This window comes from Thamnophis sirtalis, unplaced genomic scaffold (genome assembly GCF_051295495.1).
Source record: "Thamnophis sirtalis isolate CommonGarterSnake01/CBP01778 unplaced genomic scaffold, rThaSir2_p1.2 scaffold_2, whole genome shotgun sequence".
NCBI lineage: Eukaryota > Metazoa > Chordata > Lepidosauria > Squamata > Natricidae > Thamnophis > Thamnophis sirtalis.
The window spans coordinates 134,551,246-134,578,234 of NW_028261382.1; the positions used below are offsets into that span (position 1 = coordinate 134,551,246).

At 37.4% G+C, this 26,989-nt stretch overlaps 1 protein-coding gene across 4 annotated transcripts in view; it reads right to left on the reverse strand.

Annotated features, from left to right (window-relative positions):
• The window catches only part of SULF1 (sulfatase 1), a 102,722-nt gene extending 81,419 nt beyond the window's left edge, over positions 1-21,303 (reverse strand). For 2 of the 4 annotated variants that reach the window (XM_087706964.1, XM_087706966.1), the window contains exons 1-2: positions 21,182-21,303; positions 19,078-19,132 (exon numbers count right to left, since the gene is read on the reverse strand). The gene's annotated coding sequence lies outside the window, so the exon portion shown is untranslated. Of the gene's footprint in view, positions 1-6,085; positions 6,239-19,077; positions 19,133-21,073 lie in introns of those variants that run through there. The other 2 variants (XM_087706965.1, XM_014062177.2) reach the window with 2 other exon arrangements.
• Between the last annotated feature and the right edge of the window lie 5,686 nt (positions 21,304-26,989).

Here is a 26,989-nt window from a genome sequence, read left to right on the forward strand (position 1 = left end):
CGAATTGACAAAGCTTACCGCGTTAACTCCTGGCTGGCAAAGCAGAAGCAGCTTCCTCGAGACATAGTTATATATTTTACTACAAGAGAGTTTAGAAATATGGTACTGCAAGCATCTTATAACACTAAGCTTCAAATTGGCGGTCAAGACCTGGCTGTTTTGAAAGAGATACCACCTCAAATGTTAAGAGCCAGAAGAGACTACGCTTTTTTGGTCGAAGAACTCAGAAATCGTCAGATACAGTATAGATGGGATGCACCATTTGGCATCATATTTACATTTGATAAGCAAAGATACCGCCTCAACGCTGTATGGAAAGCCCGAGATTTTTATTATAATATATTGAAGGCCGGACACCCTGCACCATCTGGACCTAGAGAAAGACCACAAGAAGGACAGGATAGACAGCAAACTATACAACCACCAGACAAGATGGAGCATCTCTCTTCTCTAGAAGTGCAAGGTGCTATGGAACCAAGACCTAGCCGCATGACTACTAGACGCATGGAGAAACAAGCTAAAAAGCAACAGCATCAACAATCATCGGCCATCGATCAAGGATCTACAACAACAAATCTGGAAGCAATGGGAGGAGCTAGACCTAAGGTTAAACAGGCCGTGCAGGAAGCTCTAAAAATGCTTCAACCAACCAAAGATGACAACTAAGATTTTAACATGGAATGTTAACGGACTGAACTCTCCACAGAAGAGGAAGAAAATATTTCATTATCTCAAACAGTTTAAGAACGATGTAATTTGTTTGCAAGAAACTCATATCAAGTCAACTGATCAAAAATATTTGATTAACTCAAAACTTGGTCAACATTTTGTAGCTTCTGCTATGGAAAAGAAGAATGGTATAGTTGTATACTTAAGAAAAGACATGAAAGCTGAATTAATAGAAGCAGATCCCTTCGGAAGATATATTGCTTTAGACTTAATCTTAGAAGGGAAAAAGACATTACTTTTGGGAATTTATGCTCCCAATCAACAGCAAGATAGATTCTATAGAAATCTTCATGCTAAATTAGTTCAATGGGACTATAGTTCCTGTATACTATTGGGTGACTGGAATGGAGTGATAGACACTAAGAAAGATAAGAAGATTTCCCGCCTAAATACCAAGATGCGAGCAAAGTTACCCAAATCTTTCTTTGACATTATGGATGATTTTGAATTGAGAGATATTTGGCGAGAAAGAAATGCAGAGGAATGTGACTTCACTTTCTTCTCGGACAGGCATCAATCCCTCTCAAGGATTGATTTTATTCTAACCACTAATGATTTGCTTTCTAGGGTCAAGAAAACAAAGATTGCAGCTAGGATCCTTTCGGACCATAACCCAGTTTGGATGGAGTTGGGAAGGGTAGTGCAGGCAAGAAGGTCTTGGAGATTGAATGAAAACTTATTTAGATATGAAAAGTATATTAATGATTGTAAAAAATTACTATCTGAATATTTTGTTTTGAATATGAATAAGGGTACATCTATGGAATTTGTATGGGACGCAAGCAAAGCGTATATGAGAGGAGTTTTGATGAATATAAATAAAACACATAGAAATAAGCAAGGGTTAAAACGAACAGAACTGGAAGAGGAAATTAAGAGAAAAGAGCTGGAGTTAACAATGAACCCAGACGATACAAAGGTTAAGGAAGCTATTAACATATTAAAATCTCAATTTGACATGTTGATCTCTGACCAGGTGGCTACTAATCTATTATATGCAAAACACAATACTTTTTGTAATGCAAACAAACCTGGCAGATGGTTAGCTTATCAGATTAGGAAAAAAAGGAAAACTCGAAATATATCTAAACTGATTTACAGAGGGAAGGAGGTGTTTCAACAGGAAGAGATTCAAAAGGCTTTCTGGGAATTTTTTACAGAACTGTATAAAGGGGATAAAATTAATGGTTTAGACATAGACAAATATTTAGACAAAGAGAAAATACCTTCAGTTAGAGAAGAACACAGGCAAAAATTGAATCAACCAATAACCTCGGGGGAAATCCTGCAGGTAATTAAGCAATTAAAGTCAGGGAAAGCACCAGGTACAGATGGCTTGACAGCGGTTTACTATAAAAACTTACAGTTAGAAATGGTAGAACCTCTTAGAGAATTATTTAATATGATTCAAATCGAAGGTAAAGTTCCTCCATCTTGGAAGACAGCGTTTATATCTTTGATACCCAAAGAAGATCAAGATACTACTCAACCCAAAAATTATAGACCTATTTCATTACTGAATGTAGATTATAAAATTTTTACTAAAATATTAGCAAATAGGTTAATGTTGGTCATTCAACAATTGATACATACGGACCAAACAGGTTTTATACAAGGGAGACAGATGAAAAGTAATGTTAGATTAATTATTAATGCATTAGAATATTTGGGAAAGAACAACCAGATTCCAGCTGCGTTTATATTTTTGGATGCTGAGAAGGCCTTTGATCGAGTTAACTGGCAATTTCTGTTGAAGATACTGCAAAAAATGCAGATAGGAGATAACTTTTTACAGTCAATTAAAGCAATATACCAACAGCAAACAGCACAAATCATAGTCAATGGAAGTCTAACAGACTCTTTTCAAATTGGAAAAGGTACAAGACAGGGCTGTCCTTTGTCCCCATTATTGTTTATTATAACTTTGGAAGTATTGTTGAATAAAATACGGGGCTTGGATGGTTTAAAAGGGATCAAGATTAGGCAGCAAGAATATAGAGTCCGCGCTTTTGCGGATGATTTGGTCATAATATTGGAACAACCGCAGGAATCTAGTATGGTTTTAATGAATATGATTAATCAATATGGTCAAGTGTCGGGCTTTAAAATAAACTTAGGAAAAACCAAAATATTAGCTATAAATATGAATATTAAACAAAAGGAAGAATTAGGAGTGATGCTAGGATGTGAGGTAGTTAAAAAAGTCAAATATCTTGGAGTTAACATTTTAACTTCAAATGGGAAACTATATAAGCATAATTATGAACCACTTTGGCATAGTATACAGACAGAGATGAAAAAATGGGAGAAATTGCACCTATCTTTGCTGGGTAGGATAGCGGCAGTGAAAATGAACATTCTACCAAAATTTTTATTTCTCTTCCAAATGTTACCTATATTAAAAAAAGATGCGAACCTTTTAGAATGGCAGAAGGGTATCAACAAATTTGTGTGGGCAGGAAAGAAGCCGAGGGTAAAGATGAAAATAATGCAAGATGTACGTGAGAGAGGAGGATTGAAACTACCTAATTTAAAACTATATTATGATGCAGTGGCATTATCTGTAATTAGTGATTGGATTCACTTAACCAATGATAGAATATTGAACATTGAGGGACACGATCTGCTATTTGGTTGGCATGCTTACTTGTTATTCAACAAAAAATTGGATAAGAACTTTAAAAGTCATATTTTAAGAAATGCTTTATTGCGGGTCTGGAAGAAATACCAATATAAATTAAATGACAAGATACCCATGTGGGCAATTCCTAGACACGCAATTGAAAATATGAATACAGCACAAAAACAGGACAGAATTACCTACAGACAGCTTCTTACCTCGGAAAGGGGGGTATTACAATTAAAATCTTTAGAGGTATTAAAAGAGGAGAAGGTAGTTCAAACATGGTTCCAGTATGGGCAATTACAGGCTAGGTGGAAAATAGATCAAAAAATTGGTTTTATTCAAGTTGAGGATAATCTGTTTAAACAAATAAGAGATCAAAGCTTAATGCATATAAAGAGGATATATAATGTATTAATACAGATGGATTCGGAAACAGAATTAGTTAAAGATTGTATGATAAAATGGGCTCAAAATATTGAGGAACCAATAATGTTGGATACATGGGAAAGAATTTGGGTAAGAAATGTGAAATTTACACAAGCTCAAAATCTGAGAGAAAATTTTTACAAGATGTTCTATAGATGGCATTTAGATCCTAAAAAGTTGGCTTCTATGTATCCGAATGTACAGCCTAAATGTTGGAGGTGTGGTTCTCTCGATGCTACATATTATCATATATGGTGGACCTGCCAAAAGGTTAAGGCATTTTGGATAAAAATATGGTGGGTCATGCAAAATGTTTTTAAAAGAAGGATAAAGTTTAGTCCTCAGTTATTTTTACTAGGTATATGTACTGACTTTACAGTGGTAGAGACCAATTTGATTCTGCACCTGATAACTGCAGCAAGACTGTTGGTGGCGCAATATTGGAAGAAGGAAGACTTGCCTACAATCCAAGAATGGACATTGAAAGTAACAAACTTAGCTGAAATGGCTAAAATATCGGCATATCTCAAAGATCATTCAAATGAGAGATATAAACGAGACTGGAAAAAATGGATTGACTATATACAAAATAAATATGGGACTAAGAAATTCCAGTTAGCCTATGCTTAAGATCAGAAATGATTTAAACTGTTAAAAGTCAGTTCAGTAAGAAGAAGCTAAGGTCAATCTAGAATGTCATTAATTTCTTTATTTCTTTTTTCTCAATAGATTTTAGACTGTGTTAGTTAAAAATCCATACCGGGTACGGGTTCTGGGAAGTCGGGGGGGGGGGGGAAGGAGGAAGGGGGTGGGGGGGGTGGAGGGAGGGAGGGGTACACACACACAAAAAAAATTGTACTTCAATGTCTTAATGATTGACAAATGATGACATATTTGTGTTGTTTTTTTTAAAGAAAATAAATAAATAAATAAAAAAAAAAAAAACCAATGTGTGACTCCGTTCAAGTTCTGGAAAGTTTGTGAATCAGATTTCAGAAGAAAAGTCTCATTCTCCCAGATTTGGTGGCTATTAAATATATTTAGACATTATTTGCGGTGCAGTTAATCTTTCACCCACATTCACATGAGATAATGACATTATGGAATAATCCTAATTTGAAGACAGAAGAAGTGAAAATGTTTTATTTGGAAGTCTTGGGCCAAGCAAAGGTTTAGTACCTTGAATTAATTATTTAGTAAGAGCTATTTTAAGAATCTTGAGACATTACATTTTAAATATAATCTCTTTGAACCATTGCTTGGCACTCTATACAATTAAAACATATACTATCAAAACAATATGGCCCAGATGTTTTAGTAGCTTCAGAAGCACCATAATATTTGGATGTTAAAAATATTGTATCAGAAGTAAAATAAAAAATCAAATTCTATACAAAACTAAAAATATGACACAGACTAATATTGGAAAAATATATGATTTGAATATAAGAAATCAGAGTATACAGTCATGAAAAATATATGGGCCCAATTTTTCAGAAGTGCTAAGCACAGTTTTAATGACCTAGGAATGAAGCTAATTCATCACAAAAATCTTGATCTGAATTAGCTTGACATCTCCAAACATTTTTTAAAAAATGTGTAACACTAAAGAAAATTTGAGAGCTTTCTGATTCATAAAATATAGTCTTGTTTGTCCAGTCTTTCCTTTGGTTTCAAGGCATCAAGGTAATATGACCTTGGGGAAGGGGGAATATAACATGTAGCTCAGTAAAGAAATAAATATTCTCACTTTATTAATACTGAGAAATTTCAAATTCTATTCTATTCTATTAAAATAAATGATATCATTCAATAATAAATTCAGTTTACCACAAGAGTTTACGATGGATCTCCTTTACACTTGTGTTTCAAAACTCCAAAGAATATTTTTAGCATGTCCACTCTAAATTCTGTGCAGCATATAATGACTTTGTTTAGTTTCATATGTTACAAATTTGCTTAATTATTCACAGTGCCCCATGGTACAGGAACTTCCAGAATATAGCATTCATATATTGGAATATATTGGCCAGTCTATAGCTACATCTAGTTAGATAAGGTTTTTTATAAATAAAAAAGTAGACCAGAGTTCTATCAAGTTATAGAGTTTTTAAAACAAACCTACTTCTCATTCACAAATGCCTAAAGTTATTTTCTCTATGAAGTAGTTAGTAATGGCAATACTTTTCTGTGTGTTGAATAAACTGATACATAAAATGTGTTCTCAATTAATAAACATTTTCCAGATGAATAATTACTTGACTATAAATGAAGTCCAAGCTATGTTTGTGTAAAACAACTCACCAAATCAGCTGCTATGGAAAATATTTTCTACATCCACCCACAAGCCACAGTCATAGATGGTCAGTCAAATGGGAAGCAATCATATCTGATCAATTCCCAACCATTGCCAAGAGGGCCAAAATGCTGTTATTTTTGAGAGATTTTCAAATTTTTTGGCCTAAAGTGTAAAAAAAAAAAACAATTAGTGGTTCAACTAAGAATATCACTAGTACAGATAGAACTGGTAGAGCTCTGCCAGTTCCCTGTTCCTTTCCCCCCCTGTTTTATGTCCCTTAACCAAAATATAGATCAATTATTGACAGCTATAAACAATAGTTTTGCACCTTTTTTAACAGAGGTGAACAGAGATTTTTAAAAATCATTCTTAATTTCCTGAGTGGCAACATTTGTGGCACACTGTTTAGGAAGGGAGACAAATTTACTTTACTTTACTTTACTTTATTGTCATTGTACCTCGTACAATGAAATTAAATGTCATCTTCAGTGTACATCATACATAAGAAAACTATAAAAATAACACAACAACAGACATCGTTCACATTCTATACAATCAAATTGAAAACCTCTGACACTAAATTAGTATTACACTGCATTAGTATTTAAATTTAAATATAAAGTAAGGAAGATCATTACTGTAATGCTATACTTATATGATTATAATTGCAGTACATTGTATTACGTTGCATCCTCAACATATATTTAGATTGCATGTCAAAATGGGTATTTATATTTCTCTTATTCAATTAAAAATTAATGAACTGATGTATGCTCCAAGAGGATGGTTATACTCTTATTGCTGAGTTACATAAGATTTTATGTGGAACTTTGACATAATGTAAAACTACTATGCAAAAATATGAAAATAAATAAGAAGCAGGTCCTATAATAGTAATTCAACTCCACAATATGAAAACACGAGAATACCTGTGATAGCATCCAACACATCCAAAGACTTTCTTTGTATTTAAGCATCTCAATCACTGTTTTATCTTTCTGGCAGATTTTAGTCCCCCCCCCCCCCCATTAAACACTCAACTATAAGCACTGCATAAGACATGACTCTTGTCATTGAAAATTTTGGCCCTTCAGGAAGATTTCATTTTTCATATTTCAAACATTATATTTATAAACTTAAGATACAGTTACAAATTATTTGCTTGATGTTTTCCATTGGCATTTTCAACAAAATGTTTTAAATACTAAAAAAGTCAGTATTTAAAGACATATAACGACCAGTCAAAAATAAGTAATTCTTTCATGGGCATGAAAATTATAAAAAGCCAAGCTATTCCTTTTGAATCCAATTATACTAAAGTGTTGGACTTGCAATACAGAAAGTTTTCAGGCCCAATTAAAAATTTTCACTTTTCCTATGAGGCATATTTTGCCTCATAGGCACTTATTAGGCATATTATAGATAGTTCTTGATGTACCACCATTCATTTAGTGACCATTCAAAGTTATAATTGCACTGAAAAAAGTGACATGGAATTTTTTCAGCCTTTGCAGCATCCTCATGGTCACATGATCAAAATTCAGAGACTTGGCAACTGGTTCATATTTATGACTGTTACATAGTTCCTGAGCCATGTGATTACCTTTTGCTACCTTCCGGCAAGCAAAATTAATGGGGAAGTCAGATTCATATAACAGCCGTGTTGCAATTTAACAACTGCACTGATTCACTTAACATCTGTGGCAAGAAAGGTCAGGAAATGAGACAAAACTCACGTAACTATCTAACTTCAGGCTTAACTGAAGTTAACTTGGGCTTAATTGTGGTTATATATTGGCCTCAGACCTCAATTATTCCTCAATTGTTTCTGACTCCATCAAGCATGGCTGTTGTTATCTGGAGAGAAATGAAGGATATTCTTTTTCACTAAAGTCATTGATTTATCTAGCCTTGTACTGTTGATAGTAATAGACAGCAGCTCTATAGTTTCAGGCAGTACTTTTCCCCACCCTTAGATTGGGATTTACTACAAGCAACTTACTGAAGCCCAGCTCTTAAGATACTACAACCTGATAATGCAGGTTGTACTAATGGAGGTTACATTAGTTCAAAATATTTTGAACTAATGCAAAATTTGTAGTCTACTTAAACTTTTGAGCCAAAAGTTTCACTTGGATTTTTATTGTAACAATAGATAAATGCAAGGGACTGGCCATCATATTATTTTCATAAAAGTTCATTTTCCATAGTATGTGCAGTTCTATCAGAATATGAAAGCTTGGCTTTCAGTTGCATGCTAACAGAAAAAGAAATAAACGCTATTGCAAATATTCTTGTGGGTTTCCATAAGTTTCTTCTGAAATTGAAAGCATGCATTAAACCAACTTTCCTCAGTGTGGATTCATTTAGATCAATTAAAACTTCCACTTTTATGTTAACCCAATAATAGTGGAACATTTGAAATATATTTCTTGAGGTCTAAACAGTAAGAAACTAATTTATTCAATGACAGTAGTAGCCTTAAGCCAATGTCTTAATAACCACTTGTTATTGAACACTGAAGGAGTGGCTTAATGTAATTAGATACATGTTCAAGACTCTTAATTTAATTAACTACAGCACCAATATTTCCCCAAGTAGCTTCGGCCTTTTTTTAGCATTGTTTAACTACTAGAAGCTTTTCACTTGAAGAGGTAAAACCAATTGTGCATCCTAGTGAGGTCATATAGTATTCCATAGCATCCTATGATTACAAAGTGCATGGAAAGTTTGGCCTAACCAGAATAAATAAATTTCTTAAAATAGAATTAAGAAAGCACCAACTTTGGCCACCCAAGATGAGGATGCCTTAAGACAGCCTTTCCCAAGTTAGTGCCTTCCAGATGTTTTCTCATATCCCCAATGACCATTGCAAGTTTGTGTCCAACCTCTAACCATATGATTTTTCTCCACCAACTAGTATGGATAAAATATAGCAATACACAAACTTGGTACTGTGATTTCATAAGGTGGCAGAATATGTTAACATCAAATGAAAGTTACTTCACAATATTCCCTAGGAAAAATATTTTGCTTACCTTCCTGTTGTTTGAAACAAACAAAACATCAACTGTTGGAAGAAGAAAATTGCCCATAAATAAGAGTTTTAAGAATTATTTTTTTTAAAAAATAATCCGACAACAAAGATGTATGAAAGAGATATGTATGAAAGTTTTGGTCTGAAAGTCTGACGCCAAAAGTAGATTTGCCAGATGCGAATAGGCCTTTTTCATTACAGGATGTTAGAGTTGGATGGGTTGAAACCCTTCTATCTCAAGTGATTAAAAATATGATAAAAAGGACGTTGGTCTTACCTGAACATCTATTTTCTGAGGGGAGGAGGGAATGGTCACACATGGATTTTATCACAGCCTGATTGGTCCAAGACTGAGAGGAAATCTATAAATACTGGTGCCTGTCCACTGTTAGCCCAGATTCTCGAACATGAACGGTACAACTGAAAAGACAAAAAAACAACAACACAACAAACCCTGGGAACGACCGCCCCCCCCCCTTGGCCCCAAATGACAGAACTCAGGGCGGGTCGTGACCATTCCCTCCTCCCCTCAGAAAATAGACGTTCAGGTAAGACCAACGTCCTTTTTCCAGAGTGGGAGGAGGGAATGGTCACACGTGGGACATACCCAAGCTAAGGTCCCAGGGAGGGAAAAGAGAACACTAGGGCCCAAGGGGAGCCTCAGCCACCACCCCCTGCAGAACCCTATGACCGAAGGACGCGTCTGCAGACACGAAGGCATCCAGACGATAGTGCCGGATGAAAGAAGTTGGAGAAGCCCAGGTAGTCGCACGGCAGATGCCCTCATGGCCCACGCTGCCGAGGTCGCAGCACTCCTGGTAGAGTGCGCCGTGATGCCTGACGGAGCCGGTCACCCTGAGGCCACATAGGCCTCCGAGATGGCCTGACACAGCCAACGGCCGATGGTAGCCGAAGATACCCTCGAACCCAGCGACCCAGGCTGGAAGGAGACGAACAGGGCCTCCGACTTGCGGACGTCCCTGGTCCGCCGGAGGTAGATTCGCAGAGCGCGGTGGACATCCAACCGATGCCAGAGACGTTCCCTGTCATTGGCCGGGCCCGGACAGAAGTCGGGCAGGACGATCTCCTGGGCCCTGTGAAAAGGAGTATTCACTTTCGGGATGAAGGCCGGGTCAAGGCGAAGGATCACCCTGTCCTGGTGAAAATGACAAAGGTCATCCTTGGAGGACAGGGCGCCCAGCTCGCCGGGCAGAAGTGATAGCCACCAGGAAAACCACCTTCAGCAACAAGAAGCGCAAGTGCACAGAACGGAGGGGCTCAAACAGAGCTCCCGTCAATGCCCTGAGGACTAGGGGAAGATCCCACGTGGGAAATCTGTGAACGGGGGGAGGCCTAAGATTCACCGCCCCTTTAAGGAAAAGCTTGACCAGAGGTAACTGGGAAAGGGAGGAAGACCCCGCCCCCCCAAGACCGAAGACAGAGCCGCCACCTGGCGACGCAAGGTGTTCTGCGAAAGCCCGTCCTCAAGACCTTTCTGAAGGAAATCCAAGACGTTGGGAATGGTGGCCCTATCGGGAGGAATGCCCCTAGGAGAGCACCATTGGACCAGACTGAGAGAGAATCTGGGCTAACAGTGGACAGGCATCAGTATTTATAGATTTCCTCTCAGTCTTGGGCCAATCAGGCTGTGATAAAACCCACGTGTGACCATTCCCTCCTCCCACTCTGGAAAATGGTAGAATTGCATATGAATACTATACATACATAGAGCTTATGTTGGCCAGAAATACACCCAGTAATTGGCAATTACTGGAGTAGCACAGCAACACAGGCCTATGCAGGTATTCCCAACATAATTCATAGCCGTTAAGTAATTGTGTTAAGAGATACAAACAAGTTTAGAATGCATTTACAGAACAAAAAATTCTCAACATAAAATAGAGTAGACTAAATCAGTCTCTGCAGCTTTTCCAAAATTTAAATATGGTAACAAATTCCACTATCTTTATACTAATATCAAACCCTCTAATATCTCCTCAGCATCTCTAAACATCCTGAAATAAATAGCGAAATATCAAATAGTGACTATGGTGCATAGAAAGGTTCACATTGGAGGAGGCAACCTTCCACATAATCTGGACATTTTGAGCTTGACACATAATAACCAACATTGTTTTTGTGCCAAGACAAATTAAATGTATTACTATAATATGTTTAAGAAATGAATACAAAACCACTGCAGCTACTGCAGTACACAAGGCTGGAATTTCTGGAAACTCTTATAGAACAGTGCATTGCAGTAGTCCAATCTATATGTGAACAGGATAGCAGTTAAACTTTTATGAAAAAGTACTAGCAGGCACACATCACAACTCCTAAACAAGCCAGGTCCTCTATGGACTAGCTCCTGTACCTAAAAAATGATTCAGGACTTTCATAGTTGATTTGGCCTTTATAAAAAGAGAAAAAGCTAGGTATTCGCTGCATACAACCAACTCCAAATTGTCCATAGGTCCTGTCAGATATTAAATAACACAACGAACAAGCAGATCCTTTAAAATTAAAGGATTTCTTCTATTAGAATTGAGTACTGGTATATACTCCAAATCATGCATCTATGCATTAAAAATGAGTATTTTTGGACATTTCAGCATTGTAATACCACAGTTTGTCTCTTCTCAAAAAATAAATTGTTCTTATTATTCAGTATTATTTTAATTATTCATGTTTTCAAATTTCAATTGCATAGACTATTTTTGGGAAAGAAGGCAATTATCATCAGTTAGACTGATTATTTGCTTAATATATTTCAATGAATTATTATTTGAAAGTTGTGTGTTATAGTAACCTAGTGAGGGACGTAAGAACAAAAAAAGGTTGAGTGTGGGGTATTTGAGTTGAAAGGTGAGTTAAAAATCAGCCAATAAGTACTGCCCTTTTGAGTTTTAAGGATGGCAAATAAAGTCATCATATTATAACCAGGTTTTTCCCCCTTTTACAGGTATTTTCTAGCCATTGTGATAAATGATCTACCATATGAGCATCTATTTATGCATAGATACATAGAGATGCTGTGATTTAATCATATTGCAGATATAGCACAATTTGAAATATAAATTGGGAGAGGTTTCCCCACAAAATGAATAACAACTGTAGAAGAGGTATTTTCCTCTGAAGAGCAAGAGAAAATAATAAATTTCCTCAACTGCCTTGGTCCTTTAATTACCACATTTCTCAAGGTGGATCTTTTGCATTTTTTTCCTTTGCTATATACTTACTTTGTCCCTCCTTATTACAGGAAAGTGGGTCTCAATTTGTGAGCCACCTCAACTCCATGACACACAAAAAAAGAGCTCCATTTCAATACCTAAGTTTTAGCAGACCAGTTCATTTTAACCAAAATGGTTTTTTCCCCATGCTGGATACCTCTTTGAAGAGTTGCTTCATCAAAGTTTTAACAGTAGCAAAGCACCTTTTCAAATCTTCACACAGACTAATTAATGAATGCACAGCTGTATGATTATATCTTGGCAATTGCTTTCCATATTAATTGGAATGGAGAATTTACATTTATAATGAATTTGGGACTGAGTAATCTTCAATACTCTGGGCAACTGAAAAAGATGTGGCAGTATCACGAGAACCTGGACCTTTCTGTAGCATTTCTCTTGTTTTGCTTTTTGCTTTTTACATTAAAATGTGCTAAATTCAATTCTGTTATTTATTGTAAAAAATATTTGAAGATCTCAGAAGAATCCAAACTTTATTTTTCTTCGCTCAAGTTCATATTTGACAAAATATTACTCCCCTTCTTATGACCCTGTAATCCCTGATTATTAACTGGGATATTAACTGAAGAAAAGAAATGGTTAATAATTTGCTTGTTTGTTTCTTTAAAATACATCCCTTTAGGATTTTAAAAAAAGTATTTGTCAATGTGAAATACCTATTTTGGGCTTATTGTTTAAGATATTAGATTTGCATCTGTAGACTTTCTTCTTTAAGAATAATGCAAAATTATTAATCTATATATATATATATATATATATATATATATATATATATATATATATATATATATATATATATATATATATATATATATATATATATATATATATATATATATATATATATATATATATATATATATATATATATATATATATATATATATATATATATATATATAAATGGTTGTGTGTATGTTCCAGCATAACTCTGGAAGGCCTCGAGCAATTTCAAGCAAACCTGTTACACAGATGACTTACTCTCTGGAAACAAATACTGTGGGGGTAAGACACCTCTAAAACCCATTGGGGGTGTTCTGTTAAGATACAGCCTGTTGTGGCTTCTACTGTACTGCCGTAAAATGGCTTCTACTGTGCAGCACAGTGGAGTTGCCATGGTAATGGCTCCACAGTACTCCACAAGGGGGCTCTCTCTGGTAAGGAGGAAAATTCAACATTAGAAATTACATTTGATCCCAACATTTTCTCCCTATAAATAAATACCCGGGCTCGCCGGGTTATCAACTAGTAATACATAAGAATAATCTCATGTATTAGGACATTCAGTAGTTAACATCAGAGAGTTGCTATGGGTAAGGCATCCTTCTCAGTGATTCAGTAGCGCAGACAAGATGAGCGACTCTTCCATTAGAGATACTAATAAGTATAACTGGTAAGCATTTTGTAACAGATTCATTCCCACATGGTACATACTATAGATCTGGCTGTCTGATAGGGTTCATACCTCAAAGGAAATCCCACATCAGATTTACCATGCTGATCTATTATTTTCATTCTGTTTCTGTTCTTTCACCTGTGCACTCCAATTATGGGGTCATTATATGCAGTAAAAAGAGGAACATCTGCATTCAATTGTTTTGCTGTCTTATAGGAAATCATAAAAACTAGGCAAACAGAAACTAAATAAGTCTTCTGTATGAATATATCTCAGTAACTCCAAAATTTGGAGCCAATCTTGACATCCCATTTTTCTGGGAGTGAATATTCCACGAGGATCTAATATTTTGCAGCAGCAAAGTGCTTTAAGGTTCTTTATCCACAATGTGTAACCAGATAGTATATAAATCTACTATATAGTAATATTATTTTGTCTCCTAAGTTCTGAAACTGAAAATAATGCTCTTTAGCAAAGATGACGAAAGCTTAACTGGCACACAGAAAGTTGATACATTTTTAGTAAGCTCAGAAACATGCTGTTCCTCCAGAAATTATAAAAGTTATTTAAAAATGGTAAAATTATAACCAGCACATCAATCCATCAATATATTACTTGCAGACTCTCCAGAAAATGTCGCATTTCACATTCTTTGGTATTATATTAAACACCCAGCTGCTACAGTTAAATTATTCCAAAACTGTATATGGAAATGTTATATTACAAGAATGAGATGAACTTCTAATGATAATATAAATGTATGAAGTGTGTTTTATTTGATAAAAGCTGTAATAGTACTATTTCTGTGATGATCTGTCTCTAGTTAGATGAACATTTATAGCAAGATTAGGCAACTTGATATTAATTAGATGCATTGGATTACAATTCCAATAATCCAAAACTATTGACCAGTATAACTGAATTCATAGAAACTGTATCCTAAAATGTCTGTAAGATATGACAGTGGTTTTGAACAGTCATTAAATAGGCAACACTCTAAAAGCAAAATGATCTAGTGATTTATTAGACAGTAAATTCAGCACTTCATACAGAGTGATAATTAATAGAACTATACATTTCACATATCTTCACTAACTGCTTTCAGTACTATATGAATATCTTACTGCATATTAGGCAAGGAGAGTTTTTACAGTTTAAATCAATCAAACTGTGGTGCATGTCAACGGATTCCAATGAGACCTATTTCCAAGTTAATGTGCACAATTTTTGTGCAGGTAATATGCACCTCACCGTATCATTAGTTGTGATCCTACCATAGCCCAACTTTATCCTTTATTTATTTATTAAATGTATATGCCGCTCATCTCACTCTAAAAAGTGATTTATAAACCAAACTAGCATGAAGAGTATTGGAAAGCACCCAGTCTGGCACAGAAGAAGGATCAAGCACACAGTTATCGTGGAGACACTACACAACTACAAAAGGTCACACACACAAACACACACGTTCCTGGAAGCCTTATCTAATTGTTCTCAAGAGGCTGCTAGATCAGGGAAATTCCTGTATTATAAGCAGAACATAATAAAATAGTTAGCTTGAACTCTGCAAGTGTGGGTCAGGTGGTTCATGTCTACAAGTAGGCCATAAATGTGGTTTACAATTCTTAATTGGTAACGCTTAGCTGGACAGTTTTAATAAATCTCGATCTCATAGAAACATACTAAAGAAAAGAAAAGAAAAGAGATTCTCTATTTCCTCACACAAAATAAGAAAGGATCATGTCGAGTCCAACCTCCCTGCTATTTTCAGACATCCAAATTAAAGATCCTTGAAAGTTGTCAGCATTTGCTTGAATGTATCTCCAATGAATGGCAGTTCATCACCTCATTTATCATTGGTAAATGGAAAAACTACTGTTGAACCACTTTTACTCTTAGGAAGCACTTATAAAGCACAGTGGTTTCTTGTTAGTAGGCAGAGTATTGTAAAAGAAGTTACTGTTGAGATATGAAGTATTAATGCTTTTACCAATCAAAAACAGTTTCTCAATACAATCAATTTATAATACTGGGCTGTGAAGGCTTTGAACTGATTTTGTACCGTAATTAAAGGAAAGGAGGGGAAAATGCAGGTGACTGCTTAACATCAGTAAGCTTATTAAAAATCATGCCCACAATGAATAGGCCAGATATTGGATCCAAATCTCAAAACATCTCTTTCATGTGGGTTTAAGCTTAAATCAGTTTCAACTATTAAAGTATAACATTAGTGAAATGTTTTCAACCCCATCATAAGCGCCTTTTTCAGCAACCATGCCCATGTAGTTGTGTGTGTGTGTGTGTGTGTGTGAGAGAGAGAGAGAGAGAGAGAGAGAGACAGACAGAGAGAGAGACAGAGAGAGAGAGAGACAGAGAGATAGAGAGAAAGACAGACAGACAGAGAGACAGAGACAGACGGAGAGAGCATAAATGCTTGACAATTTTAAGTGTTGCTGTTCTAATATAGGTGAAAAAAGCTAGTCTGTAGATTATTGCTGTTATATTTTCCTCCATTACAACAAGAGGATTAAACAGCACATTATGAACAAAGGTCAGCAAATGCAGGTATTTTGACCTACCTTGAATACCAATACTATCCTATCTTCTTGGATTTCTTTAACCTGCTTATAGCATTTTGACTAAACATCAAAAATGATGACATTGCTTCTACGATAGTCAGAGAACAAAGCTAGCTCTTACAGAATAGTATGCAGTAAATCCAAGGATAAATCCTTGGATATCAAGAAGTCATCCTTTTATTTTCCAAACCATGAGAAATCAGAACAAATAATCCAGTTTAATATGGTAATAATATAACAGGATCCAGTATCATACAAGCAGACTTGCATGAGCATGATGGATTTTTAATCTAACTAACACTTCACATTGTCAAAATCTATTCTAGAAAGATGAAAGAATATCTGCAGATTCTGAGAGCAGATGGGAGCTGAAATCAACTTGCCTAGTTTTATTAGTAAAAGCACATAACTGGACAACAACCAACACATCCATTTACCACCCAGTAATAACATAAGAAAGCAAAATCTGCCTAGACAATTATTTGATTGTGACTATACAAGTTTCAAAACATTGATAATAATGTCTTTAAAATCCTTTGTAATTGAAGACTTAGAACAGTATTTGAAAAAGATTCAAAAATCATTATTCCCATGGTTGACTAACTTCCTTTGAGAGTTTTGGTTTATAATTCTTTCCATATTTGAAAATACTAAGCCACTACATTTCAATGTATTTCATGATCTCTTTTCATTGATTCCTACTCTGAGTGAAAACCATCATTTGATATAATTATTCTCCCAATATTTGCTGTTATTTCAAAGGAGCCAGTAATTTCTTTTCAAGTTCTCTGGGGCAGACACTTGGCAAGATGAGGTGACATGTTTGTATCACTGGTTCAGCACATTTAAAAAATGTTTTAAAAGTGCATATACTTGTATAGATTATTCAGCAATTACATAGTGCATCAGCTAATAGAAAGCTCAAATCACAAAAGTATCAAGCAACATATGATGAGTAGAGCACTCTCATCTACCTTGACAGTGAAGTGCCAAAAGGCAAAATGCCAAGTAATAAACTAATACACAATTATGTAAATATACATCAAAGTAAAGTACCTTGTTCCTCAAAGAAGTTACTGCATTTGCCATTTGCCTGACATTAAGGTGGGAGAGGGAGGGAAGGACAAATGAGCTGGGTTAAAGCAACTACTACTATTTGGTTCAATTAAATTATATTTCTGAATCTAATCACGTGTGTGTGTGTGTGTGTATGTGTGTGTGCACGCGTGCTAGACTATAAATCCTAAGCAAGCATATAAAAAGCACATCAGATTGTTTTACTTCAATTCAACTCTTCCCAGACATGCCTGTGATCACTCCTATCCCATCATTCATATCCCATCATTCCTTAGCCCAAGAAACTTATCTTCATAGGACCAGTGTCAGCTATTTCTATTTAGTGTTGAGGAGGAAAGAAAACCTCATAAAGTCTGGATAACTTTTACTTTTCATAGCCAGATGGCTATTATTTGATTAAGTTTAAGCTTCCTATTAACCTGGGGAGGGGGGAACAGCTCAGTAGTCATGCCAATAGTTTGGCATCTCCAGATAGAAGTAGGAAAAAAATCCACTCTAAAACATGCCAACACTGAGTCTGTGCTAAGCCTCCAATATACTATGCCATGGTTTATTAAGTAAACCACTATTGGTCAGGGTTACACCACAGTTCAACCAACATGTTTGGCCACAAACTACATTTTATCTGAGCAGGTTATGTAAACCCAGCCAGTATAAGGCAATTTCCTGTATTCTTAACTCATCTACCGTAAAACTCATCTACCATTTAATAGGTTTACCAGTGTTTTGACACTTTTCTTCTTCAAATTTGGCAGATTAGCCATTCAGCATAAAAGCTTTTGACTCATCTGGTATATGTGACTTTTCATTTTAAAAAGGATCATGCTTCAAAACAGAGAAAAGGCAATTGAAATTGGAAGGTCTTTTTGCATAACTGGCAGCTTTGCCAGCCACAAGTGGTTTTCTCTAGCAGTTGAGAATATTTTTCCTTATTCTTCAATGTAGTATTGCAGCATCTTTTAAGCTCTCTGAATAGTTTTACAGCTGTTAAGTTACTAATGGGAACTTCATGTGTTTGTGCCCAGTATAAATGCTGTCAGGAAGGAACCAAATGTCAACCAGAGGTATGCAGCAGTAGCCATAAATATTCCTTTGAACATTTACCATCTGGAACCCTAGATTACATCTTGACAAAGAGCTGGACTACCTTAAGGGCATTTCCCCTCCCCCACTCTTTTAAAGAAGCCCCATCGGGTCAGTGATGTAAAAACATGGTTTCACATCCTATTTCTTCTACTGTGTCTTATCCAACACCCAGGTTTTTTAGAATTTGCAAAGAATATTATAAGGCTGCAATGATTGGCACATTTAGCATCAGTTGAAATCTCATCACTTATACTGCTTAAATTTGCATACTCTGTTATGCCATGGTGGGTTTTTCTAAGTTTGAACTTTATGCATTGTGCCAACCTTGCTATCACATGATGAACTGTAAGGTGTGGATTCTGGCTTAAATTTTGTTTGCACAATATGCTAGCCTTTAGTTAACTATTACTGATGAATTAACGGCAGAAGACAGTGACTCATAACTAGCCACACTGATCAGCAAGGCTGTCATGTTTTAGCCTAGTCTTTTGTGTAACCCAAACAAGCACTTTTTTCCAACAGAATGTTTTTTTAAAAAAAACCACTTTAGCACATGCAGTAAAAGACTTACCTTTGAAATATATGACACAAGATCAGGTTATAAACTTCAGACGTCTGGAATTCAGCTAGAAAACAAGAAGCAGTTACACTGCATCAATGCACAAACTTCAGGCTGGTAATCTTAACATTCCTGCCCTTGTTTTGACAGTATGGTTATCAAATTCTAAATTTTCACCAAATTCAGGCTGTTTGGAAACAATTTACTATGATTCTGTATATCTCTCATGGATGCCACACATTTACATATGTTCTTCTTGTCAGTGCTAGTATCTAGGAAAGTTTACATCACATCTTTGAGTGGAATGGAAAACTAACTACTTCATATTAGTCATTTAACTCAACTAATTAGCAATTTCTGATACAAACACAGACACATACTTCTGGAGAAGTTGTTTTTGAGGATATTTTCTTCCAATGGCATGCATCAAAAATGAAAGCCAACAAATATATTTGGAAGGGGAGGCTGATATATCAAGTTTCACCTTCAAGCTGCTGTACAGATTCTTTGATGTTTGGTCAAATGCCAGAATCATAGAACATTCAACAGACCCATATCCCATAATCTAGCTGCCTAAATAATTTTTCAGAAAGTATACAAAGGTTAGCATTTCATGCCCAGGAAATTCAAGCTAAAAAGGCAGAGAGAGGTGATGTGCTTTCTTCTGTACTCATGGGAAAATGCAGGAATTATATACATTCATCTTTTTTGGAAATTATCATTTAGCAACACATTAATAGGTACATGGACTTTTGCATTATCTACATGAATACCTACCCTAATTCTAACCTGTCCAATTAGCATCCTGAGAATTCTACTTAAGCTCCCTTCACCTCTTGCCTCCTCTGCAACTGCCTGTTTAATGAGATATTAGAATACCTTAAGAGAAACCATTGCATCACAAGAAATCTAGTGGAAGTTCGGGTAACCATGCCCAGTAAGGGTTTCTGCTTCTTCTTTAATCGCCACATTAAAAAAAAAACTTTCAAGTTTAATTAATACTTCAGCTAAATTGCTTAGAATCTATAAATACAGCTAGGTTTTAATGACCGTTATGATGATGCTGGCTTAAACTTTCACAGACCTTTATATTAATTACATCCCACTGCTGTGTGGCAGCTGCCTGAGAAACTTCTCCACACTGCGGGGCGGTTGCTGCCTTTAACCTCTCCTTCTCCTTACTGGAAAATCCACGCGGAAGCTCTGCCAAGACCCCGGCATCCCTTCCACCAGCCCAGCCCTCTTTTTTTTTCTTATGGTGAAGAAAACACTCTTACTATCCCCCAAAGTCAAAGAAGAAACGCGCGCTGCTCTATTGCCAATTTCAACAGCCTTTATAAATTACCCTCTCTCCAAAAAGGGTCCTTTCCCGGAGAAACGTGATGACTGGGGGATAATTCGTTTTAGAAAACTGCGCGCACGCAGTCAGAACCTATCACACCCCAGAAAAGGGGTGAAGTGAACTTTTCCCCCCCGCATCAGAAAGCTCAGAAAAGGAGCAGAGAGAGAAGAGAGAGACAGAAACAGAGAGATGAGCGAGCGAGCGAGCGAGAGACAGGGGGATGAGAGAGACAGGAAAAACCGAGAGAGAGAGAGAGAGAGAGAGAGGGGGGGGGGGGGAAAGGGGAAAGAGAGGAAAGAGAGAGAGGAGAGAGAAAGAGAAAATAGAGATATGAAAGAAAAAGAGAGAAAAGAGAGAGAAACCGGGGAGCGTGCGCACGCGGGAGACACGCGTCGCCCACTCCTGCCCGCGGGCGCCAGAGCCTTCTTAATAGACACCTTCCCTGGCCTGACCTCGAGCCGCGTCGCGGAGCGCGTTTGGTCTGCGGGGATAGGCAGGCACCTCAGGCAGCCCAACCTCATCTGTTAGCTCCACATCGGCGGCACTGAGGCGGCGTTTGACAAGTGGACCACGCGCGCGTCCCATTCAAACAGGAGTGGGGGGTGGGGGTGGAAAGAGGCACGGGAAGGAGAACGAAATGGGGGGACTCGCTCTGCGCCCCTTTACCTGCAGAGCCTCTGTTGCTGTGGACGAGGGGGGGGGGCGGAAAGGCGCCCTCTTTCGCGCCCCGCTCTTCACCCCCTCACCCCCAAGCGACGGAAAACAAAAAGGCACCTTGGCTGATGAAGTTGGGAAGAGGAGACCACACAGCTCCGGGTCGGCAGCCCTCGGCTCCCCTAATCCCCACTCGAACGAGATGACACGCTAACCCCGACCATCTGTTGAAACACGTCCTCGACCCTCTCGGCGCGGCGTTGTGTCAAGACGCGGCTGCCCAATCGCCGGCGCTGGGTGGCTCCGGAGGCCAGGCGGAGTTTGGGGGGGGGGTAGAGGAGGACGGAGGGAGAGCGCGAGGGAAACAAAAACAGGCTGGCGATCGGAGCGCGCCCTCAGCCAAGTAACCTGAGAGTCGCCAAAGAAAAAGGCGGCTGTTAAAAAGAAAGTGGGCGGGTTTGGGGGGGGGGGAAGGTAGAGGGGAGGGGAAGCCGTCTCCCGCTGCCTGGGGGAAGCGGACGGCGGTGACGCGGTGTGGCGTCTCCCCAGTTCTTGCATTCTCCGGGGATCCGCCGTGTTCGCTGCACGAGAGAAAGAGCGCGCGAAATCCTCAGCGGCCGTGGGGATGTGTGGAAAGTCCATTGAGAAAACGACCGGGGGGGGGAGGTCAGGGAAAACGTATCTCTGTGGGAGGAAATGAAGAACTGGAGGAGAAGCTTATCCCGCTGCTCTTTTGCGCCAACCTGGGATATTAGCATTGCAAAGTCCTAATCCGGCCGCTTTCCCTGCTTGACCGCGGGCGATGCGTCCTGATTCTTCCAGGACGAAAGGGGGAGAATCAAGTTGGTTCCCTGCCTCGTATACAGGTGTAAATTCAACGCGATGCGCTCCCAACCTCAATCCTCCCAGGACTGATTTCTGCAGTTGCATTCCTTTTTCGTAGAATAAGCGTTACTGAAGTCAGCAGGGCTTGTTTTGGGGATCGGTTTACAGCATTGCTCCGTGTACTCATTGTACCAACAAGGGGCTTCATCTGGGGCGGTGGGGTTCATCCAGTCGTAACCCTGGTGCTTATTTAAAATTAAGCAAACAATGTATGTCAGTTTGCTATAGGGGTTAAGCCTAGAAATGGGAAGAAAAGCTACCTGTGTAATTTTGGGCCCATACAATTGAAATAACATTCCAGGAGAATTACTGTTGCAGTCTCTTGTGTGGGACTGCAGTCTGTGATATTTATGTGTAAAGCAGATCTAATCATCCTAATAAAATGTACATTATACAATATGTAAACCAATAGGATCTTTTTGACATGCTTTCTAATACTGTAGCCCAATGTGGGGAGAACAGGGACAATTTTTTTGAAAGGCTGTGGGTTTTTCTTACATTCCAAAATGTCTTAACACTTGGGTTGAATCTGCATTTCACATGGTGGTAAATGTTGAATTTCTTTGAATTGGAGAATTCTAAAAAGAGAACTATCACTAAAAATGTAAATCTAACTTGTACATGCTAATTGTTTTAGATGCTTCGTGCATATTTTTCCTAAAGTGGTTTGCTTGATTTGTAAAATCAATGTGTGTCGATGAAATATATTTTAGACTCACCAATGCTGTTTCATAAAACACTGAGGAAAGTATGTTTTGTGCCATGTTAGTAAGTGACATGTAAATGGAAAAAATGAATATTTCCTGATTTCATTTGCTTCTATTTCTTCCCAGAAGTGATTACTTATGTGACCTCTGCTTCAGCCTATTTAAAAGAGCAGTGCTTTCATAAATGTTGTATAAACTAAAGCACAATCCCTAACCTTCTAAATTCAAATAAACAAGGAACTGGATAATATTTTTGAGAAAGGCAAGTGGCAAGTTCATAATAAAACTTTGTTGAGTAGTGCCAATTAATGCCAGTTAATGCTGAGACAAACTTTATTCCTTTTCCTACTGTAATGTAGTCCATTTGGAAAGCTCTTAAGGCAGTTTTAAAACCAATTTCTTTTATATTTGCTTGAGTTTGTTTCATATTTGCATGCTCTTGAATACCAAATGTAAGAACCTGTGAAATTGCAGATTTCAGTTTCACCTCTATCCTGTCAGTAACACTACATCCAAAGTATGTTCTAAGTGCTCAAGGAATATCTAAAATATTATAAATACTGCAAACAGCTTAAAAACTGGGTGTGAATTAAAAGTGCAGACATGGAATGAGTTGTTATTTGCATAGTAAAATAATTAAGATACTACTACTAAACTTCAATAAAATAAAAATTAAAGAAAAATAGAAAAGAAAAAATACACAGAAATGCCTTCCAATATTTACAGCATTTATAATTCCAAATATATTTTAATCTCTGTCCCTAACATTAAATCATGTTACTGTTCCTGCTATAATCCAACTTAATCTTAAGATCTTTTAAGCAGACTCTGATATCAAAGTCTGTTCATATATTCATGTTCTGCACTTGAAGTCTATTGGATCTATTGAATAGAACAAGTAAAGAATCCAGCCAGCACATGCAGGCATAAAGCAACACATTCTTTAAAAGGTCGTAGCATTCCATACAAGTAAACTGGGTCAGAGGCAACCTGCATTTGCATATTATCTCCTAACTCCATGTCTTTTAGAGATTTGGAAAGAGATTGTTATAACTGCTTTAGTTAAACAACCTACCATAAATAGTGAATGGAAAATGAAATCCTGACTAGGTCAGAATGACCTCACTCTGATCAGATTTAAAACAAAATAAATTACACATTCAGTAATAGGTCAAGGTAATTCTAAAGCACAAGCTCCATTGTTGGTAAATTCACTGTTGTATACTACCTTACCCTGACATTTTCCCCACACTTAATATGGACTTTTAACTTGACAGACCATTTAATTCTATGATTTATGCTGTCAATACGACTATTTATATTGTATTGCCAAAATTCCTCTTTTTTCACAAGAGAAAAATACAAGCAAACTTGGGAACTCCCCCCCCCCCACCAAAACTTTGCTGAAATGTAAATAAATTCACTTGGGTAAGAAACTGGGATGAGGAATCACACAGCGGCTGAGCATCTACTCTGCTTGTAAATATTTATATTATGTTCAGATCCTCGTATTTTATTTTTGCTGCAGTCAGATTCTAAGAAGTTTGCAACATACATCAATACAAACTACACATATTTGTATAACAAAACCAAATAGTATAAGAAATCTTACATACATAGTAGCAGATTAATGTAACCTATAATGTTAGCTCATGTGACAAAGGTTTCCCCAAAAAGTTCATATTCCCAGAGAGAAGCAATTTCAAAGTGAAGGAATCCCTATCCTCACTTTATTGATTGAGTGGGTTAAAATCATTAGTCTAGCAAACCCAGTGCCAAGAGATGTAATGATTTCATACTTAAAAACAACACTTTGAAGTACAACTAGAATCAAATAGTTACAGAGCCAATGCAGGGCCTGGTGCATGGATGTGTGCCAGTCAGCAGCCAGCTCTCAAATACTGGACCAAATGGAACTTCTGCATGGCCTTCAAAGCAGCCTCATGTATAACACAACATGGCAGTAATCTACACTGGTGGGAAAGTCATAAGATTGCGAGATTCTCATGATCAGGTAAAGCTATAACTAATGCATCAGCTGGACAAAGACGATCTATCCACTTATCCATATCCATCCACTATCAGTAATTATGAGTCTAGAACTGCCCCCAAATTGTAGACTGCTTTGGCAGCAACTGTACCATCTGATCAAGAATCAACACCGGGAAGATCAAAGAACAAACAGCTGCTCATTATTTCTGAGTACAGCTTCTGCCTGATTCATCCCACCCAAATTCTCACAGGGCTAGAAAAAATACCTGAATCTTGGGCAAAACAGCAAATTAAGATCTATTAGGCTTCTTGTTCCAAGCAGAGATGGGATTCAGAAGGTTCTGACCAGTTCTGGAGAAATGGTAGCGGAAACTTTGAGTAGTTCGGAGAACTGGTAAATACCACCTCTGACACCTCTCCACCCCCATCTATTATCTGCCTCCTGAGTCCCAGCTGATTGGGAGGAAATGGGGATTTTGAAGTAACTTTCCCCTGGAGTGGGGAGGGAATGGAGATTTTACACTATCCTTCCCCTGCCACGCCCACCAAGCCACACCCACAGAACCAGTAGTAAAAAATTTTTTGAATTCTACCAGTGGTTCCAAGCCACTACTGACCTGAACACTATAGCAGGGATTTTAAAAGAGTGTTTCATTGATGGGGAAGGAAATAGTAATTGTCCCCTGCCCCAAAAAATTTCAATCACATCCAAACATTCCTTTTATTTTTTGTGCACCATGTGAAGTGCTTTAAATACTGGTTTTCCTGTAGCAAAGGGCATCTCATCAATTGATATAGGTATGATTTTGAACAAACCCATGAGAAGCACTTCTGATGTTTAAGAAACCATTAGTCTACAGTGGGGGAGGATGTCACTTTTGTTTAATTGTGGCCAAACACACTACTGGCACACATCTCCTAATTTAAAAAGAAATGCAAAATACCAGGTTGCTAGTTATGTTGCAAAATGAGAAAGTAGAAAAGGGAAAATAACGTAATCAAATGATGTGGCTGAAATTCCACACTGTAGTGTTCTTTATGGCAATATTTTCACCCAATTCGTACTTATTAGCTCTAATATCCATGGTAACTGACAAGTGTTTGTAAGTAGTGGTCTTAAGCATTTCTCATCTTGAGCTAGAACAATTCCTTGCTTTCTTTCCCTTTACTCGAATCTTTTCATTAATTAACCCTCAGCTCATTTACCTGGAGCACTGAACTCTGAATTGACATGAATAAGATTGGCCTGCATAGACTTTGGATTTTTTGGAATAATTACCCTGAAATATATTTTGCTAGTTTCAGTCCTGATATGCATAGAGGATTGCAAGCTATAAAGTCCTGCAGTACTATGTTCAGCGTAATATAAAAACTTGTGATTCATTTCAATCTGAAGAACAAGAATGGCATTAAATTTGGTACATATGCAGACAGGCAAGCTTTACATTTTCAGACAACCATTCACTATTTTTACAGTAAGCTTTCAACTGCAAAAGCAACATATCTAATACCAAAAAGATACAAATGTGAAGGCACATCTAAAAAAGGCTCTAGTGCTGATAAAGGAGAAAGGAAAGAGAAGGAGAGGATGACCAGAAGCAAGTCATAGTGAAAGTGGTGATGGGTGTACCTGCAAACTGCACGAGCTAGAAAGAGGACTATGAAAATTATCTACAAACCCCACACATCCTGGACATAATTTGTTTCAATTTTTCCCCTGAAGACAATGCTACAGGGCATTGCAGGCCAAAACAACTAAATATAAAGACAGTTTCCACCCCCTCCCCATGCTCTCACTTTGTTAAATAACCAATTCCCACTACACTGTCTTATGCCCCTGGGATGTCAAACCATCTTTTAGGGCTGTATTGCTATGATCCTTCTCATCTTTCCTATTACTTACTTCCTTAGCTTCTCAGGACTGTAACTTTGTTGCTTGAATCTTATGATTTATGTTGATTGTTTTTATTAAGTATCCTATTATGATTTATGTTGATTGTTTAGTACACTATGACTATAACTGAGTGTTGCATCTTATAATTTATGATGATTGTATTTTATGATTATAATTGTGATTTATCACTTGTTGCTTGTATATACACTGAGAGCTTATGCGCCACGGACAAATTCCTTGTGTATCCAATCACATTTGGCCAATAAAGAATTCCTCATTCATTGAAGGCCTCATTCACTGAAGGTTGGAAAACCAAATCTACCACACTGCTCTTGTCTCCGTTGGGTAGACTGAGATGTTTCAACTTCCCATGCTGAAACAGGATGACTAGGCAAAATCCTTCAGCCTGCTTCCATGTCTAAGGGAAGACTAGAAACAGGGTTTCCTAGC